Raw genomic sequence first — 14,734 nt, 5'->3', positions numbered from 1 at the left:
AATCGATGTAATTTTATTTTTTAAAATGTTATTTGTTTATATTTATATATTTATTTATATATATGTGTGTGTGTGTGTGTGTGTGTGTGTGTGTGACCTAAAATACAGTCTATCCTGGAGAACATTCCATGTGTATGCTATAACTGTTGGGCAAAATGTTCTGTCAATTTCCATGAAGTCTGTCTTGTCTAGAGTACAGTTTAACTCTGATGTTTCTTTTTTTTAATTTTTTTTTTTGAGATGGAGTCTTACTCCATTGTCCAGGCTGGAGTGCAATGGTACGATCTCAGATCCCTGCAACCTCTGCCTCCCAGGGTTGAAGCTATTCTCCTGCCTCAGCCTCTCAGGTAGCTGGGATTACAGATGTGCACCACCATGCCTCGCACCATGCCTGTTAAAATACAATTTTTTTTGTATTTTAAGTAGAGACAAGGTTTCACTATGTTGACCAGGCTGGTCTTGAACTCTGACCTCAGGTGATCTGCCTGCCTCGGCCTCCCGAAATGCTGGGATTACAGGTATCAGCCACCGCACCTGGCCTTACTCTGATGTTTCTTTGTTGATTTTTTTGTTTGGATAATATGTCTAGGTATGAAAGTGGGGTATTAAAGTACCTTACTATTCTTATATCACAATAAATATCTCCATTTAGATCTGTTATTATATATACATATAAAGATGCTCCAGTGTAGGATGCATATGTAATTGCAATTGTTATATCCTCCTACTGTGATGACTCTGTTATCATTATATAATGACCTTATTTGTCATTTTTTAAATCATTTTTTACTGAAAGTCTATTTTATCTGATGTAAGTATAACTACTTCTAATCTGCTTTGGTTTCCATTTGCATGGAATATCTTTTTCCATCCATTCACTTTCAGTCAATGCATGTCTTTACAGGTGAAAGAAGTTTCTTATAAGCAGCATATATTTGAGTCTTTTTTTAGTCCATTTAACCACTTTATATACTTTAATTAGATTATTTAGTTTATTTATAGTCAAAGTTACTATTGATAGGTAAGGATTTACTACTTCTGCACAGCAGAAGAAAACAATACAGTGAAGAGACAACCTGAAGGATGGGAGAAAGTATTTGCAAACTAGTCAGCTGACAAAGGGTTACTATCTATAACAAACCAAGAACACAAAAGCAAAAATCCAATAATGTGATTTATCAAAAATTGGCAAAATAGGCCAGACACGGTGGCTCATGCCTGTAATTCCAGCACTTTGGGAGGCTGAGGTGGGTATCTCACAAGGTCAGGAGATCAAATCCATCCTGGCTAACACAGTGAAACCCCATCTCTACTAAAAACACAAAAAAATTAGCCAGGCCTGGTGGCGGGTGTCTATAGTCCCAGCTACTTGGGAGGATGAGGCAGGAGAATGGTGTGAACCCAGGAGACGGAGTTTGCAGTGAGCCGAGATGGCACCACTGCACTCCAGCCTGGTTGGCAGAGCAAGACTCCATCTCAAAAAAAAAAAAAAAAAAAGTTAGCAATATATCTGAATAAACATTTCTCAAAGGAAGACAAATGTCAATAGATATACTAAAAATGTTAAACATTACTAATCATCAGGAAAGTGCAATGAAGCAATGAAATACTACTGCACTCAGGTTAGGATGCTTATTATCAAAAAGACAACAAATAACAAGTACTAATGAGGATGTGGAGAAAGGGGAACTCTTATGTACAGGTGCTAGGAATGTAAATTGGTACAGCCATTATGGAAAACAGTATGGAAGTGTATCAAAAAAATTAAAAATTGATTACTATGTAATCCAGCAATCCCATTACTGGTTATATAAAAACAAATAAATGAAATCAGTATGTTGAACTCCTTGATTCTCAGAAGCCATTTCTTCTTACAGGCCCGAGAGGTATACTCTTTCTGTGGTGTGTGAATGAGTACACACAGATCTGTTACCCTTTAAATATCTCATAATTGACGTAGTTCAAAGACAAATGCTTGTTCCTCTGACACTTCTTAACCATCTGAGTCTAACCCCTCATGGCTATTTAATTGTATCTGGTTTATTGCACTCAGGCTTTTCTGTCTTTTACCCCAATAACTGAAGAACATGGACTGTCTTTAGATGGGCAGGCTAAAGGAGAGCAGATAACTGTAAAACCCACAGGATTCAGACATCATATTGACTCTCTAGGAGTAGATAATGTCTTGATACAAATACATATTATACATGATGACTCTAAGGAGGGCCAACTGGATAAGCACCAGGAGCAAAATGAGCATTTAATGCAGAGTGCATGAACAAATACATTAAGTTTAAGAGTTCCCCACTTAGAATTCCAAGCTAATTTTGAACAGGGTTTTTTATTTTGTTTTCCTATCATGGGGCGAGGGGGTACAGTTGTTCCAGTTTGAAAGAATACTTGGTGCTTTCCTCTTTAGCTAAAATTTGGAAATCTAAAAAGCTCAGTTAGAATTTCAGTACCATGAAATGTTTTACACAAATGGGAGGAAGTTATTCTGATTTATTCGAGTAATGTCTTTTTCCAAATATTTGCACTGATCATACAAGGTACAATATTAGGGTCCTTTTTGTAAAGCTAATCTGATATATATTAATTTCATATTTGAAGAGATGTGTATCCCTAATAAAGGGATATATACTGATATGTTCTGGCTCTGCAGTGTTGCTCAGATTGTAGCAAAATAAAACTCTTTAAAATGGAGACAAAATAGGGGATGTACATCGGATAGGAGTATTTATGTCCTACCAAAAACCACTCACAACTGAGAAACATTATTAGAATTAAGAAATAACTATAAATTAATAAATAGCATATTTAAAAGTTGGTGTCTGTAGCATATACTATATAAAATTTGCATCTCCACTTAAAGCTATTTTTTCTTTCTTCTGTTCATTTATGTACCTATGTTTGTATTCATTTATTTTTATTATTATTTCTTCATTTATTAATGCTGCTAACTCTCAGGGGAAATTTTGAATGTTGATCTGAATGATATATATTATAACAAATACTAACTTTTATCCTTCAAAAATTATATTATTTTATATTTTTTTCTGAGGAGGAAACATACCTGTTAACTAATATATATAACACAGGACTAATTTTTAGCATACTATTTATTTCACTGACCTGTTATCTCTGCTTATTACACTGATTTCTCAGAATAGATTATTCCTTAATTACTTGGAGTAGGCTTTTCAATGATCAGGATGTGCCTGTCAAGTTTATAGAATAGCAAGCAGTGTTAAACATTCCACACCATTAGTGAAGCTAGAGTTTTGATAAAGACGTTCCACAGAACCATTTAACTTTCTTCAATAATATTTACTCTCCACTCCCCCCAAAAAGATTAATGCTATGATAATATGAGTTGACCAATGTTAAAAAGATTTATTTTCTCCGGACCTCTCAGAGTCTTTTATTAGAATACTGAGCATCATGGACACAAAGAGGGGAACAAGAGACACTGGGGTCTACCTGAGGGTTGAGGGTAGGAGGAGGGAGAGGATCAAAAAAAAAAATAAATAAAAAATAACTATTGGGTACAAGTGTTAGTACCTGGGTGCCAAAATAATCTGTACAACAAACCTCTATGACATGAGTTTACCACTTTACTTTTATAAAAAAAACCTGCACATGTACCCCTGAACATGTACTCCTGAACTTAATTACTATTATTAGATGTTTTAATAATAAAATTGTGTTTAATATAAATGGTTTTCCTAAATTTGATTGACAATAAAACACTTTGGACTAAATAACTCATCTCATTATTAGAATTTGAGAAATAAAGCTGCAAGTATTAACCTATGTTTGATTTTATTAAGGGAGACCAAAATATTACACTACTATATTCTACTGAAGTTCTATTTTTCATGTTTACTAGTAACATGATAAGAAAGGTTTGATTCAGGACTTTTGAAAAAATGTCAAGGCTATTGAAATAAGGGAGAGAGATGGGACTCAACTCTAAAAATAGCAAAAATATAGCAAAGACAGCTGGGGATTTCTAGCCGATGAGCAGAATTATGGAGGTCAATGGATAGACAATTACTAATAGGAGCGATCATGGGTAGAGGGATTCTTGCTAAAACTGCCTAATAGAATCCTTGCTGAAAGCCATTTGATCAGATTTAGATATCAAGGGTGTGGGGAGTCTCAGGATCCCAGCTACAATTGGACTAGAAGAGTCTAAGACAAGACAAGTCTAAGACAAGGCTCATTTGATAAGTGAACTCAGAGGAGTCTGTCTAAAGTTTGGTCAAGACGTCTTTGGGAATAGTGCTTTCTGTGCCCTAAGAAATGTTTGTTTACTTCAAAGTCATGAAGAATTTTTTCTCAAATAGTTTTCTTAAAGTTTTATAGTTTTGGGGTGTACTCTTTTTTGTTAACCTCTTCAAATTTCCTTTTTTTTTTTTTTTTTTTTAATGAAGTGAGGTAAGGGTCAAGGTTCACTTTTAGTTTTATTGCAAACATCCAGTTGCTTGTGCACCAATTGTTGAAGAAGTGCTCCTTTGTACATTGAAATATCTAGAGCCTTTGTCAAAAATCAGTTGAGAAAATAACTCTTTTAGCCAATATGAAGCATCTGGCCTCAGACAAGCCCTCTTGCCATAATGAACTAGATAACTAGACAGAATATAATAAAACAAACGTTTAAGACAGCAGACAACCACTACTGCCAGACTACCGTACTAAAGAGGAGAAGTAGGCAAGAAATCCCTGCAGTTGCTCTTTTTTGTTTGTTTGGGTTTTGTTTGTTTGTTTGTTTTTCTCTGGAGGCAATTTATGAAGTACCATACAAAAGAAAAACCCAAGCAAAATGCAAAAGTTTTGGTTAGTTGAGAAGAGTTTAAGATTAAGGGAAGGTGATCAGGTAGAATTTATGTTACAAAACAGCAGAGGCTTTGAAGCTGTTAAAGGGAAAACCGTAGACAAATTAAATTTAACAGTTTGAGCAAAGAATGATTTGCAAATCAGCAACCCCTTAACCAGAATAAGTTCAGAGACACTCCAATGCAGCTATGTGATCAAAGATTTATGCACAGAAAAAGCAAAATGATATACAGAAAATGAAAGTGAGATACAAAAACAGCCATGCATTGGTTACAGCTTGGTGTTTGCTGTGTTTGTACATGGTTTTAACAGTCGGCTTCTCTTGATTGGCAAAAACTCAGTGGCTGGCACAAGTGTAGGTTACATTCTGCTTAACATACGAGTTAGGTTATACTTCACTATGTTATAGAGAAACCTTTAGGCCAAACTTAAAATGTATAAGAAGGCAACTTTGGTCTAAACTTAATTTAAGAATGCAATGTAGAAAAAGAGTACAGCGGATTTTCAGGGGTCTTCCCTTATGTCTTCAGATGAATGGAAATCTGCATATGCATAAGCAAACATGCTGCAAGACCAGAAAATATTTAATTGAGCTTTCTCTCAATTAAAGTATTTACATGAAACCACCAGAAAAGAACTGCAAGGTAAAAAATTAGTAGAGCTCACCTAGACATTCAATTTCCAACAAGTCAGAATGGAAAGACTTAACCACTAAGATATTTAGTAAAAACCTTAGAAAGATCTGTCTTACAAGCAGGGTCAGAACAGTCCTGTAAAGGCTCATTTAGACCAAACTTATAAAGCTTAAAAACAAAACCCAAAATAATCAACCTAAACAATTACTATCTACTAGAATAAACTGTAATACTCTTAGAAGATAACAAAATCCAGGTGCCCAATCATGTAATATTTATAATTCAGCATTCATTCAAAATCATTAAACACAAGAATCAGGAAAATGAGAGCCTTAAGACAGAGGAGGAGGAAATCAGTCAATAGAAATAGGTATCATTGGCAAAGATGGTGAAGTTCATTTAAAAATAACATTAAGTACATATAACAAAAGAGACTTTCATTTTCAGCACTGACATATAAAGAACTTGAAAGTCATTAGATTTCCAATTTCTACATCTTCACGGAATTTTCTCTTTGTTCTATCTATTAGCTTGAAAGGAATATTAAAATATCCAAAAGTCATTGTGGATTTGTCTATTCCTTTGTTTAAGTCTGTCAATTATTGCTTCATGAAATTTGAAGCTTTTTTAGGTGCTTACAAATTTAAGAATTGTTACGTCTTTTAGAATAAAGGATTGCCCCTTTTATCATTATAATATGCCTCTCTTTTTCTCTGGCAATTTATTTTGTCATGGCTAATTTATCCGATATTAGACTTGCTAAAGTCTTTTCTCTTGGAGTTTGCATAGCATATATTTTCATATTTTACTTTCATCTTTCTTGTGTCTTTGTATTTAAAGTGCATTTTAATAATTGTCAAGTATAATTTGATTGTATAGTTTTATACAGTCTGGCAATAGCTTTCTCTCAATTAAAGTATTTACATGAAATTTAATATAATCAATATATATAGCCAGATTTTGTTTACAATCTCACAATTTGTCTTTCTTTCACCTTCTTGTTTTTCTAGAGTCTATTTAGTATATTTAGAAGTCTATTTAGAATTGATATTGTACCACTTCAAATGTAGGAAGTGGTATAATATCACTTCAAATAGCCTACATTTGAAACAAAAGATCACACTCTACCACACATAATTACTAAATCACACGCTATAAGATACATAATATATCTGAAGATGAGTGAACAATTATAAAATTATAAAGGATAATAATTTGGAGTAAATGAATCAAAAAAGGTATCCCTGATGAGGTCATTACACATGATCAATAAATGTAAGTGAATAAGTTTAGACATTTCTAAACTTTTCAGTCTTTCAAAGTATGAAAATTTGATAGTTTCTTTTTACATCACTGTATCTACTTTAGAGAAAGTGAAAGAAAATTGCCAATATGTGTATGTTATTTTCAGAGAAAAATAAGTTAGTAAAACTACCAATCTCTTAAACAGGTAGAAAAGACAATCTTTGGTTTGTTTGTTTTTATTCTGTCTCAGGAAATGATGTGATAAATGTCTCTTGACTCAGAGTTTAACGTTAGTCCCATCTAATAGAAAACTGTACTATTTTGCCTTCATTTTCCACCTACTCTTTCCAGAATTCCAGTCCATTTCCAAGTACCTCACACAGGTTTTGGGTTTCACCCCAAAACACTGGCAATAAAATTTGTAGTTTTCATATGAGACTGGAAATGTATTTTAAAAGCTTACATTTATACAAGAAATTGGCATGTTTTATAGGTATATGTGCATCCCCTGAACCATCCTGGTTTTCAACTCTTTTCTTTCTTCCTTTTTTTTTTTTTTTTTTTTGAGACGGAGTCTAGCTCTGTCACCCAGGGGCTGGAGTGCAGTGGCAGGATCTTGGTTCACTGCAGGCTCCGCCTCTCGGGTTCACACCATTCTCCTGCCCGAGTAGCTGGGACTACAGGCTCCCGCCACCATGCCTGGCTAATTTTTTGTATTTTTAGTAGAGATGGGGTTTCACCGTGTTAGTCAGGATGGTCTTGATCTCCTGACCTCGAGATCCGCCCGCCTCGGCCTCCCAAAGTGCTGGAATTGTAGGCATGAGACACCGCACCCGGCCTTAAATTCAGTTTTTAAAGATGATGTTACTGCTATTTGGCCAGAGTACCTGAAAGCAGATACAAGGATCTGACATACTTACCTGAATTTTTTTTATAATTGTCACTCGTAAGTAAACTGGATGTCTTAGATATGCTTTACTCTTCCAATTTATGTAAGCTCTTACATTTCTCTTCATGGATATTTTCTCACAGATATCCATGTCAATGGATATTGTGATATTTATGCACAAATATCTGTGATATTTATACACAAATATCACAGATATTTGTGTCAAGTATAAAATAGTATGAATAGGAGTTGTACAATTTTGAAAATACATTCCAGTTTTTTTTTTCCCTCAATAGCAGAATCTCCTAGATCCATTCAACTATATGTTAATAGGCATCTGTTAAAACTGAACATATTTATATATAAATGCATATCATAGAGTGTTATACAAATTTCAATTGCCAATGTATTTTTCTTTTTTTGAACTGCAAATTTCACTATGTCACTCTCTTTCAAAAAAGGGGAGGAATCCATGTTAAAGGCAAGGCAAAAGGAAGGGGACAAAGATGTAAAATCTGTTTGAGAATCTATAAGAAAAACAATTAAACAAGAAAAAAAAATAACCCCCTTAAAAAATGGACAAAAACATAAGCAAATAATTTTCTAAAGAAGTCATACAAGCAACCAACAATCATATGGAGAAAATGTTCAACATCACTAATCTTCAGAGAAATACAAATCAAAATCACAATGAGATATCATTTCACACCAGTCAGAGTGGCTATAGTTAAACAGTCAAAAAACAACAGATGCTGATGAGGGTGTGGAGCAAAAGGAATACTTATACAATATTGGTGGGAATGTAAATTGTGAAGCCACTATGGAAAGCAGTTTGAATATTTCTCAAAGAACTTAAAAGAGAACTACTATTTGACTCAGCAATCCCATTACTGGCCAAAGATCCAAAAGAAAACAAATCTTTCTACCAAAAGACACATGCACTCACATGTTCATTGCAGCACATTAGCAAAGACATGGCATCATCTTAGGTGCCCAACAACGGTGGATTGAATAAAGAAAAAATGTGGTACATATATACCATGGAATACTATGCAGCCATAAAAAGGAGGAAATCTAGTCCTTTGCAGCAACATAGATGCAACTGGAGATTTTTATCCTAAATAAATTAACACAGGAACAGAAAATCGAATACCACATGTTCTCACTTATAAATGGGAGCCAAATATTGGGTACTCATGGATAGAAGATGGCAACAATGGAAAATGAGGACTACAAGAGTGAGGAGTGAGGGAGGCAGGCAAGGGTTTAAAAACTCTTAGGTACTATGCTCAGTACCTGGGTGATAGGATTATTCATGCTCCAAACCTCAGAATCATGTAGTATATACAGGAAACAAACCTACACCTGCACCCCCGATTCTAAAATAAAAGTTAAAAAAAGGATAAATTTTAAAAAATAAAATGTTTGTTTTCTTGCAGTTTTTTTTTTTTTTTAATATATATAATCATTCCTAAAGTTTTTATCCTCTTGTTCTTCCTCTAGCTTGACTCCCACTTGCTGGGTTCTTCAAAGAGCTAATTTTCTAGCCTACTCTAAGGTTCACTGTAACTCAACCTACTTAACACATTTATTTCAGGGTAAACTTCCTAAACTTCCTAAAATATGGTGAGAATCTTACACCACCCCACTGAAAATCTCTCATGGAGTTTTATACATTACAAACAGACTGAATTTCAACGGATTAAAAATTTGAGAATCTCTCACCAGTCTTCCGTCTTACCTACATAAACGCTTTGCTGTAACCAAGATAGATTCGTTATTTTTTCCTAAGTCCCAAGAACTTGACTTCACCCAGCCATTATCCTGGTTTGTGTTTTCTCCTCCTCATTTTCTATGTGTCTAATAACTATTTTGATTGTAGTGACTATTTGCTTCTGAAAGTTTTTTGTAATCTTCCTATTTACTCTAATAGACATCCCATTCTCACTTGCCCCCAGTTAACCTCTATCGTATGTAAAGTCTAGAGAGTATAATTTTTTTTAATGAAAAGATTCATTCTTCAGAAAGCTCCAAACTGCTTTCCACAGTGGCTAAATGGAATAGGAAACCAAATGTCACATGTTCTCATGTATAAGGGGGAGTTAAACATTGAATACACATAGACATAAAGATAAGGACAATAGATACAAGGGACTATAAGATAGGGTAGGCAGGGAGTGAGGCATGGGCTGAAAAAAAAAAATACTGGGTACTATGCTGACCTTCAGCGTCACACAATATACCCATATAACAAACCTGCACATGTACCCTTTAATCTATAATAAAAGTTGAAATTACTTGGCTGGGCATAAGTGGCTCATGCCTGTAATTCCAGCACTTTGGGAGGCCGAGGTGGGTGAATCACCTGAGGTCAGGAATTCCATACAAGGCTGACTACCATGGTGAAACCCCATCTCTACTAAAAATACAAAAATTAGCTGGGCATGATGGCAGGCACCTGTAATTCCAGCTACTCGGGAGGCTGAGGCAGGAGAATTGCTTGAACCTGAGAGGCAGAGGTTGTAGTGAGTCAATACCATGACATTGCACTCCAGCCTGGGCACAAGAATGAAATTTTGTCACACATACACACACACAAAAAGGAATTATTTTAAAAAGATTCATTAAAAAGGTTCATTTATTCATGCATATTCTGTTTACTCATATTCATTGACTTCTCTGTGTTAGACTCAGCATTAAATCTTGAGAATACAAATATAAAACGAGTTACCTGCTTCTGAAGAGCTCACCTTCTGAGTTAGAGTGGGCTACAGATATGAAAATAAACTATCGAAACACAGAATGTACAATGAAAATTATATAGCTATCAAAAATCTCTACTAATTGTAAAGCAGATTTATAATTAGTCTCCTGGATGGATGTGCATATTAAATTGTTCCTAGAGGAAAACAATTTGCAGGGAAATGTCTAAAACTATGGCCAAAATTTTAAAAAGTAATAATCCGTGTGTGTGCGTGTGTGTGTGTGTGTATTTGTTCATGTGTTTGTATGTCAGCATGAAATCGGATGGCAGTGAAAAAAATACATGCCAGGGCTTTAAAGAAGTATTGTAATATTGACTGAAAATGTGGAAAATAAAATGTTATCCATATTGTGAGTCTAAATGTGTAAAGCTTAAACGTGTATATTTAAAACTAGGAGACAAGATAAGCAGATAAAAACCTTCACGCTATTAGGTGATGTATTATGTGTAATCTTCTCCAAGGATCTCCGTTGTTGTTTTAATAAAATGTAATATTCCTAGAGAGTTTTCCATGCAAAATAGCATAATAAAAGTGGTATTATAGGGTGTGAATGTGTGTATGTGTGCATGTGTATATAAATACTCTGCAGAATTTCTGAGTACTGAGTTTTGCTACTTTTGTTTTTTTCTGTGTGTTTTGATTTTTTTTGTTTTTTTGCTATTTATATTCTGTTCCTTCTTCTTCATCTAAACAAAAAAATGAATCTGACTTTTCTGTGTGTCCAGTGCTGAAAACATCATTCAACTTGTAGTTATTATTTAATGAATGTGAAGGAATAACATTCATGAACGAATAAATGAATAATGCCTGATAATGAGTATTATGTTATTGCTGAGGATTAAGCTGGAAATTCATTGTCTCTGTGACATTATTGTGACCTATTGCTTCATCTGACAAAAGCTGAACATCTTAAACATGTATCTTTAAAAATATTTTTTCTAGGCCGGGCGCCGGTTGGGCTCAAGCCTGTAATATCCCAGCACTTTGGGAGGGCCGAGGGACGGGCGGATCACGGAGGTCAGGAGATCGAGACGGGGTAGACCATCCTTTGGCTAACACGGTGAAACCCCGTCTCTACTAAAATACAAAAAAAAACTAGCCGGGCGAGTGGCGGGCGCCTGGTAGTACCAGCTACCTCGGGAGGCTGAGGCAGTGAGAATGGCGTAAACCCGGCGGAGGCGGAGCTTCAGTGAGCTGAGATCTGGGCCACTGCACTCCAGTCGGGCGACAGAGGCAAGACTCCGCCTCAAAAAAAAAAAAAAAAAAAAAAAAAAAAAAAAAAAAAAAAAAAAAAAAAAAAAAAAAAAAAAAAAAAAATCTACCTCTTAGTCTACATTGTGCTTCTTGGAAACAAAAAGGAAAAACAATTATTCATATGTGACAAAATTAGGTGATGTACATTTTCCTATAGTCTTGGGACTCCTGAAAACCAGTAGAAAGTTTACAAACATCATTCTGTTCAGTATTTGCAAAACATCATTTAGTGTCAAGGAATTCTGTGATATTTCATATTTCTCCTTTACTCATTAACTTGTCATCTCTTTCAAGTTTAAAAACTATTATTCTTATGTTGTTATACACTCAGAAATGTCCTCAATTAACAACATGAGGTAGATGTTCAAAAGAGTTAGTTAAAATAATGAATTTAATAACCCTTGAAAAGATTGTGACCTCAGTCTGTAGCTCTTACTTATAAAATAAATGAAATATACACATTACTTGTTTCTCAGGATACATCCAGCAGTTGTCTACCTAATTCAGCTTCATTCAAAAGATTAGCACTTGACTAGAAATAGCAGAGGGCTTATCTATAAACAGAATGTTTTAGAGAATAGAAATATTAGCAAATAGAGTTTTATATATATGCTCTATTAAAGAGAAATAGGCTATTCTTAATATATTTTAACTTTTTTTGGATGGTATAAACATTCTATTATAAATTTTATAATAGGTACTAATCGAGACATCATTGGGTATAACTGAGAGTTGTAAGAACTTTCACTACTCTTGTAAATGTCCCCAAAATGCTTTATATTTTTCTATATGTGATTTTAGAAATTTCTGTTAGCATATTCATATAAATATGTACATATATTTTCTTATTTGCACAATTTTTCTTTATGTATTATTAAATATGTGAATCTTACCATCTATGAAATAATGTATTTCAGGATAAAGATGAATAAATCCAGATTATGTGACTATCTCAAACAACCAATTCATTTTACGATGCCAGTAGGTAGAGTTCCTAATACATTAGGAATTCATGTATAAGAACTTTGGATGATCCTCTCTAATGCTTCCCCACATCCTTAACTTCAGCTTTCACAGCCGCAAAATTCTTATTCATAAATCAAGCCTACGAGATTGATTAGAGTGAATGACTGCTAGTCAGTTACCCCAAGCAAATAACTAGTTTTAAACGGTGATACCACTTGTTTAAGAAATTGTATCTGCAGAGCTGAATACTGCCAGAATATCTGAAAACATCTATATTCTAGATATTTTACAGGTTCTGCTAGAATTTGCATTAATCATGTCATTATTGTCATGTGCTTCTTCTTTTTGTCTTGTAATTAAGTTTGATGAACAGTAGAATAATTATTTTGATGACTACATATAATTAGTTCGTTATCACCTCTGTATTAACAGAATTTGAGACTCCATATCTTTTCTCCCTGAGTATATGCTTGGTTACAATTTTTATAATATATTTGCTCATGTATTAATTCACAATTGTATGTTACAGATTATACACTTCTTAGGGGGAAATTTGTATATCATGTAATCTAATCTCTATCTGAATATATTGATTTCCATGGGGCTGGGGGAGAACAACTATTTCTTCATTATAGCAAAGAAAATTTCACTTGAATTTCCTTTTGTTTATTCTGTCCAGTGTTAAGGTGTTAAAGCAGAGAAATGAACATCATTTTAATTAAAACATTTATGATATACTTCTACAATGCACCTGGATGAGCATAGGAAAGGCTGTCACTCCACAACATAGATATCTTTGTGGCCATCCATAAATGGGCAGTGATTATAATGTGTGTCCATAATTTATTCTGGCAGTTGGTAATTCTGGGCAACAGCATAAAGAAATGTTTCCATAAAGCTAAATGTCATTGCCAGAGTTTAAAAATTAGAACATTTCAGTATTTTGAAATGTGTCCAGAATCTGGGGATAATTAATTACAAGTGGCCTCAGCTGAGCCAACTGTGGGGCACAGGGGAGACTCTCCTCAGAGATCATACTGAGATTGTTCTCAGATGACATGTTCTTCAAAAACATGATGGCACAGGACACTGAAAAGGGAGTTCTGATCCTCAGACAATTTACCAATTTAACCTTTTCACTTACAATGTGATCATTCTTATTTCTGAAACAATTATCATTTGACATTACTTAGGCATTGAAACAGATCACATAGTTTATCTGAGAATATATTTTACTTAGAAAAAGAAGACCTGAATATGGAGAGAAAAATTTGGAACCTGGTAATGATGTGTTTGCCTCACCTCCTCACCTTGATAAAGCCTTGTCTTAGTGCTAGTATAGCCTAGTTTTTTAGTTATATGCCTCCAGTACGTGATTGATATCATGCTTAAATATTTTTGCCCCCCACCCACATGTTATACATAATCACATAGTTTTGTCACTTTCTTATGGTTAAGAACAGCAAAGAAGAACATTCAGGTAACTAAACTTGTATTTTAGGCTAACGCCATATTTTACCAGGGTGTGAGAGAGAAAATATCCATCCCCTTTCAGCTTCTGTAAGTGGAAGGTAGATCCTGCATACCACCTATTTAGGGAATACCTCTCAAATGGATGGTGTATTAGTCTGTTTTCATGATGCTATAAAGAACTGTCTGAGACTGGGTAATTTTTAAAGGAAAGAGTTTTAACTGACTTACAGTTCAGCACGCCTTGGGAGGCCTCAGGAAACTTACAATCATGGCTGAAGATGAAGGGGAAGCAAGGCACCTTCTTAACAAGGCTCCAGGAAGGAGTAGTGCCGAGTGAAGTGGGAAGAGCCCCTTAAAAACCATCAGGTCTCGTGAGAGCTTACCATCATGAGAACAACATGGGGAAACCATCCCCCAAGATTCAATTACCTCCACCTGGTCTCTCCCTTGACACATGGGGATTATGGAGATTACAATTCAAGAGGAGCTTTGTGGGGGCGGGCACAAAGCCTAACAATGTCAGATGGTGTTCAGGTGTTGGGTAGTTTAAAAACAAATATTCCTACAACTTCTAGGGAACTCAGCATGCGGATGTGTCAGATCTGCCTAAAAATGTCGTGTAATATTTCTCACTGCATGTGCAATAAAACCCACATTTAAGTCAGAGA

The 14,734-nt window shown here is 34.7% G+C and overlaps 1 protein-coding gene across 3 annotated transcripts in view; it reads right to left on the bottom strand.

Annotated features, from left to right (window-relative positions):
• The window catches only part of LUZP2 (leucine zipper protein 2), a 583,280-nt gene that overhangs the window by 148,356 nt on the left and 420,190 nt on the right, over positions 1-14,734 (bottom strand). The gene's annotated exons all lie outside the window — the stretch shown is intronic.

This window comes from Rhinopithecus bieti, unplaced genomic scaffold (assembly GCF_001698545.2).
Source record: "Rhinopithecus bieti isolate Rb0 unplaced genomic scaffold, ASM169854v2 scaffold_34314, whole genome shotgun sequence".
Lineage (NCBI taxonomy): Eukaryota > Metazoa > Chordata > Mammalia > Primates > Cercopithecidae > Rhinopithecus > Rhinopithecus bieti.
This window is presented reverse-complemented; position numbering and strand designations above follow the sequence as displayed.